Source organism: Gobius niger, assembly GCF_951799975.1.
Source record: "Gobius niger genome assembly, chromosome: 11".
Lineage (NCBI taxonomy): Eukaryota > Metazoa > Chordata > Actinopteri > Gobiiformes > Gobiidae > Gobius > Gobius niger.
The window spans coordinates 28377649-28384070 of record NC_136862.1 but is presented as its reverse complement, the minus strand read 5'-3'; the positions used below and the strand labels follow the sequence as shown (position 1 = coordinate 28384070).

The following is a 6422-nucleotide window of genomic DNA, read 5'->3' as shown; positions in this document are numbered from 1 at the left end:
TACTCATTCTGAGAAAAATAAAAAGCGACAAAAGCTTTATGTGACGGATGAAATCAGGTTTGAGTGCGATGATTACGCGGTTTAGGTATAATCGTTTGATCCAAGTTCAGGGTGTGTTCTTTGGGATTTTCTTCATTATTTTCTATTCATTTGTAAGATTCCATAAACAAATAATTTATGCTTTCACGCTAAATAGTAACAAGTATTTTCTCAAGAAAATTGAAACAAAACATGAAATGTGATTATCCTAATATTTAAAATGAACAATTCTAAAGAATGAAGTATCCCAAAACACAAACCATACATTGATGCAACTTTTTAAAACACTGAATATTATTCAAGTAGACGTGAAAGCCACTTTAGTCACCTTGTTACGTGCATGTACTTGTGTAAAAGTACTTGTTGGGTAGGTACATTTACTCAAGTAATCCTTTTGGTCACTACTTTTTTTCTACTTGAGTAAACCTGATTTTACGTAAAGATTTTACTTCAAGCCAACTCTGCTTCCCTGCAACCTCTTCTCCAACACTAAATTTAATAGAAGGCACTTCAGTGTTCAATTAAAAGAAAGAATCTTCATATCTCTGCCATGTTTAACAATAGAAACAACAGTCTGAGAATCAGTTATTTTTATTGAACATGGAACAGTAATATTTTGGAATAACCATAGTCGTTAATCGAACATCTTTTCATTTTTCTGTACAACTAAAGCGGTGTCATCGTCACTCCTCTTCCTCCTCCTCCGCTTGTTTCCAGGGCAGGGGCTGGACTTTACCGATGGGAGACAAGTTCCATGTGATTCCCGTCTGAGTCAGAACCTGAGAATAAATTAAAAAAATATGGATCTTTAGGCATTTTTAAGGTTCACATTCGGCAAAAGGAACATCACTTGTGTGTGTTGTGAAACATTCAGGGAAAGTCCTTTAATACTGGGCTACAGTCGACACTACACATTATCCACAAACATCTGCCTAAAAGAACGGTAAATTGCAATTGTCTTAATTGCACGTATAGGAGACATAAAGTTAAATGTAGGTCTATCGTTTTTATAAAATATATTCGATAAACATGACGTTAAGAGATTTGGGACCGACTCCCTCACAAACAATGATCAGATTCAGCAGCACTTTTTGATTCGTGCTCATATCGTTATACTGGCCCCTTCATCGGAGTTCATGACATCGTCAAATTCTAGAACGTGAACATGGTAAACCAAAAGGTCACAGTTTTTTTTCCAGAATTGTGCAGCATTCATGAGCATTTTTCAACGGGGAATAGCAACACAAAAAAAGGAGAGAATTCCACAGTCTCCAGGAACCATGAGCGCCCCAATACTGCGACAGTGCAAAGGAGCTCAAAAGGAATAACATTATTCCCGCTACATTTCAGACAAAACCAAAAGTAGATCAATATCAAATACCACGTTGTTTTTAACGATTTCATCGTTTTTTAAAGCTTTGAATGGACTGGCCCTTTAGTCCATCACAAACCTCATTCAAGTCTACACTCCGGCGCATGCACCAGCTTGTGATGCCCAAGACGAGCCGTAAAACCAGGGGGGACAGAGCGTTCTCTGAAGCTGTGGAACGCTCTGCTCCACCATGTCTGAACAGTGTGGTGTTTTAAGTCTCGTCTTAAGGCCCACTTTTATTCTCGGGCTTTCAACACCGCACGAGTTGTGTCTGTCTTTAAAAAAAAATTAATTGAATTGTTTATTATTTTATTGGCTTTTAGTAAGTTTTTATAGCATCTATTTATTTTATTGCTTCTGGTTTAATGATATTTTCTTTTACTGTGCAGCACTTTGGAAACTCCTGTTCATAAAATGTGCAGCAGAAATAACACCTTCCTACTTGTAAGTCAACTATGTCCCTGTAACAGTCTCTAACGTGCAGGTCGTCACTCACATAGCTCCAGACGGTTACGCAGAAGGTAGCTCCTCCCAGCAACACCGCGGTTCCGTATTTGTCGTGAAAGCTCGATGAGGTGGATCCGTGCCTCATCTGCTGAGACGCCTGCCCTGAACACAGAAGAGCATCTCAAATTAGTAAACGCTTTCAAAACAGCAAAGAAATGACTGCTACTCAATTTTGGTACATTTTCAATCATGGACCTGTTATACATCCGGTTGGTGCCTGGTTCAAAACTGTGGCAGCGATGAAATGTTTGTTCTCCTGTGTGCGTCACCACAGGTTCTCAACTGGTGTGGTACTCAGAACCCACCAGAACCCACCAAAAGAGCATTCGTAAGAGGAGGAAGTGCACACTCTGCTGACGTACAGTATTACTGCATCTTTTTCTACCCTACCGTACCATTTGTTGTTTACTTTATATGCCTATAGTCTACTTAGAACTGCCTGCCCTCAGGGTTGTATTAGCTATCATTATTGCTAGCCCATTTTGACACACAATCCCACCCAAGAAAATTCCTAGTTTGAGAGCCCTTTGAGACGCCTGAGTAACTGCATTATACTACAAAAAATGTGTGTATAAAAGTAGCCTCAATGAAACATGTTGGATATTTAAATACATTCTTTAAAAAAAAGAAAAAAAAGCAGTGACTAGGGCTGGGCAATTAATCAAATTTTGATTATAAAAGGTCAATCACGATAATCACATGGCGTGTTTTAATCGAGGAGAACTGGCCAGACCTGTCGCTTTCTGGGAAAAAATATGGATAGCGCAATGCTGCAGCGCCTGTAAGGTCAATCCCAGGGAAACACTAACAACAGGAAGCACAGGATGGCACATGCGGAGAGGACCTGGTGATTTTATGTGTAAAACCAGCTACAAACTTGTGCAAACTCGTCTGATAAACAAAACAAAAACATGCGGGGAGCTTCAGAGGACCAGGACACACGTGGGGATGAAGAGTTTAAACCTTTGAAGAGGAAACTATCGCTATTTGGACCAGTGAATTGCAAGTTCGATCTTTTTTACTAATAAATGCGTAGTTTACTCATTGTTCGTTGTCGCTTCACTCCGTGACTTCTCATTGACGTTCTTCAAACATTCACATTTTGTCTCTTGTGCAGATGCAGGAGTGATGTGTTTTTTTATACTTTTAAACAAAATAAATCGAATCGGAAATAGAGATCGATCAATATGGGGAAAATAATCGCGATTCTTTTTTTCCATAATCGCCCAGCAGTGACTCTAGGGGATCATTAAAGGGAAAACAATGAATAACTAAATCAACTTTCAACTCTAAAAGTATAAATATGACATAAACATGTTTTCTAAAAGTGCAAAATCATATCCTAAAACACCACACAAGCAGCAAAGAACATGAAACATAATCTGAGTCATGTCTCTGAATAATCCAATTTGCTTCGGGTAAAAAAATCAACATTTTACAAAAGAAAAAATCGTGGGGAAATGCTCATAAATGTAGACGATAAATATTGAATGTATTGTTTGTCTGATATTGAACGATAAGTCGACAAAGTAAGTATCGTGACAGATGCTTATAGAGTTCGGGAATGTGATGTCATATCGCTAAGCATTATGGGATTAGCAGCAAATGTAAACTAATGGAGATTTTAAAAGTTAAAATACTGGAGTTATTGTTCACATTAAAACACTTGGACACCACAGTGTGTTAGATGTATTTACCAGCAGTAACTCAGCAGCTAACGGAGCTGTTCCACGGCTTTTCTCTCCAATTTTTATACTGTTTTTAGCTAATGTTAGTCTATGGAAATGTATGCTGACAGCTGCAAAGATGGCGGATCTCCATGGTAACTGTGGACTTTCCCGAACTCTTGGCTTTATTTGTACTTTTGCCTACGAAAAAAAAACACACAAACTGACTTGTTCTAGTGGCCAGATTAGAGTGTATTTTTTGCTTTTCTATTAAAAAATAAAAAGTAAAATCAATCAGCAGCAGAGCGTTCGTTTAATCATTTACTTGACACTTCCTTGTAATATAATAATCATAAGAGAAGCACCTATCTCTAGCGTTAGCATTTGGATGAGGTTATCCGAGGACAAATGGGTCACTTCAGAGCTCTTTCCAAATAATAAACATTTGAAAACTGCCCCAGAAGGTAGACACTGAGATATACCCCTTAAAACAAGCAAGATCAAGAGACACAACGCGGAGATAAATGTCTGTACCAATGTTTACAGCAGGCTAGCTTGTACTGTGCTAACCATAGCTAACCATAGCACAGGTCACTAGACGAGCTGTCAAGCCAACAGAGAGTCAAGATCGTAGGTCTAAAGAGCTAGAATAAATACAAAAACATCTCAAATGCAAGGCCCTTCAACTTTACAATCAAACTTACTTGTGATATTAAGAGCTGCTTTGCCGAATCGGAACATGTTTGTTGCTGCAGTGACTTCTGTTACCCTTGAAGAAATGCAATATGGCGGCGACACCGGAAACATGCAGCTTTTAACTGCGCATGCGCCGGAGCCAGCCTCATCTCAGGAAAGGAGCTGAGTGAAGTTGGTTTATAATAGATCCATGAGTTGGCCCCGTTCAGACCAATGATTTAGACGCGCACATTTGTATTTATAAATATGTCAATCGTTTGTGCTGTTTTGTACTGTAAAAATGTTTTTGTTTGTGTTGTTCTAGTCTGTGAGATATAAATTGATGATCCTTTTTTGCATGCAGTGTGATGTTGTTTAGAGCAACTCCCTGTTGAAAGCTAGTGAATATGCTGTAACATGGGTGGTAAAGCTTCCTTCCTCCTAGTAGTCAGGGACCCAAAGTCTCAAAATTGGGTTGAGCCTGACATGGTCTGCTATACTTTTTATTTGTGTTTTTTCTTTTAACTTTGACCCTAAGGACCAATAATTGGAGGGTCTGCTCTGGTGGAAATATCGCAAAAAAAAATGGTGGCCATTTTAGTGTATGCACCATGTATTTTTATCAGAAAAATGTGGAAAAATAATGTTTTCCCTCAAATCCTCACTGGGTTGGGAAGGCTGTCAATAAATGCATTCCAGATACACAGAACACATGTGCTGATAACATCCACTGAAAAAATAGCTCTTAAAACACATTTCTACAAGATTGCATCAATTTAATGCAAAAAAAATGTTTTTTCAATATTTCCAATATTTCTATCTTTCTATCAATTTCTATCAATATGCCATTATTTTCAACAGACTGTAGACACATTCCACAGAAAGAAATATCAAAATCCAACCAAAATCATTGGATCTGCGATGATTTAAAGACCAATAAGTGATCAACAGACTCAGCACCTCAGAACTGTCAAAAGTCACTTTTGACACTGGTCCATATTTTGGTTTTGGCCATTTCCAGCACATTAGAAAATGATTTACACCATTGTATTTGGTATAATTTTAATGAAGACATTGTCATGTATCATTTGAACATCACAGACACAAACTCTGATACTGAGTAACTCTCTAGACTCTGAGGATTCAGGAAATGTATATCATGTCAGTACTTTCTCAGCTTAAGGCCTCACTGAGCCATGAAGTAAAAGAATGTCCACCTCATAGAAGCCTCTCCCATAGAAATAAGCCTATGGGAGAGGCTGTATTCTGAGGTTGGAACAGCTGGTGGGACTTTCTGACCAGGACAAGCCCAACGCAACTTGAAATTACATTTATAGAAATTACAATTATTCGGTATCATAAATTGTAAAAAAAATAAATAATCCGTATTATGTAGTCTTGAAAGAGGGGGTATTATGCTTTTTTCAATCACACAGCACCAGTCTATATCACACTACAATGATGACCAAACCTTCTGTTGGACTGAAAATGCAGTAGATTAAAATTACTGCCTTGTATAAAATTGCACTTTCAAAATGGCTGTACTGAATGTCTTCAGTTTGTCTTGGGTGCTGCAGGTGACGTCAAGCATTTGAGCCGATTTGCTGGTTGTAGTTTGGTAATGGCGGCGGATACGAAAGAAATGGAAGCTCTTCAATCCGTCCTGGCTCGGCTCCCAAATATCCAGAAATTAAAATTGAAGCCTTGGAATGTGCAAGGAATGCTCACAAGAGTAATAATAGCTTGCTTCACATACGTCACGAGTCCAAATGCTAGCGAAAATCCGATCCAATAGTTTCAAAGGAGTTCACCCCTCCCACCTGATAACGGAGCTCAATTGTGAAAGTCCAGACCAGGGGTCACCAACATGGTGCCCGCGGGCACCCAGGGGCCCTTTGGGGCATGCCCAGTAGCCCTTGAGACTTTTTCTAAGGTGTAAAACACTTCTTACAAATACAATTACTTCTGTTCTTGTGACTCAGTACGAGTTTAAAATAAAGCTATTGATATAATATGGGGTCAATATCCTATGAGTAAACAGTGTACGTTTAAGTCTTTAGCATTTGTTTTTAACTGATCGCTCTCGAACAACTCAATGCTCTTGAACCAAAGGTTGGTGACCCCTGGTCCAGACCCTTGTACGAAACGCAGTAAGTACGAGG

General features: G+C 38.7%; 1 protein-coding gene across 1 annotated transcript in view; it reads left to right on the top strand.

The window, feature by feature from the left end:
• Positions 1 to 6422, top strand: part of rab24 (RAB24, member RAS oncogene family) — a 48279-nt gene that overhangs the window by 3854 nt on the left and 38003 nt on the right. The gene's annotated exons all lie outside the window — the stretch shown is intronic.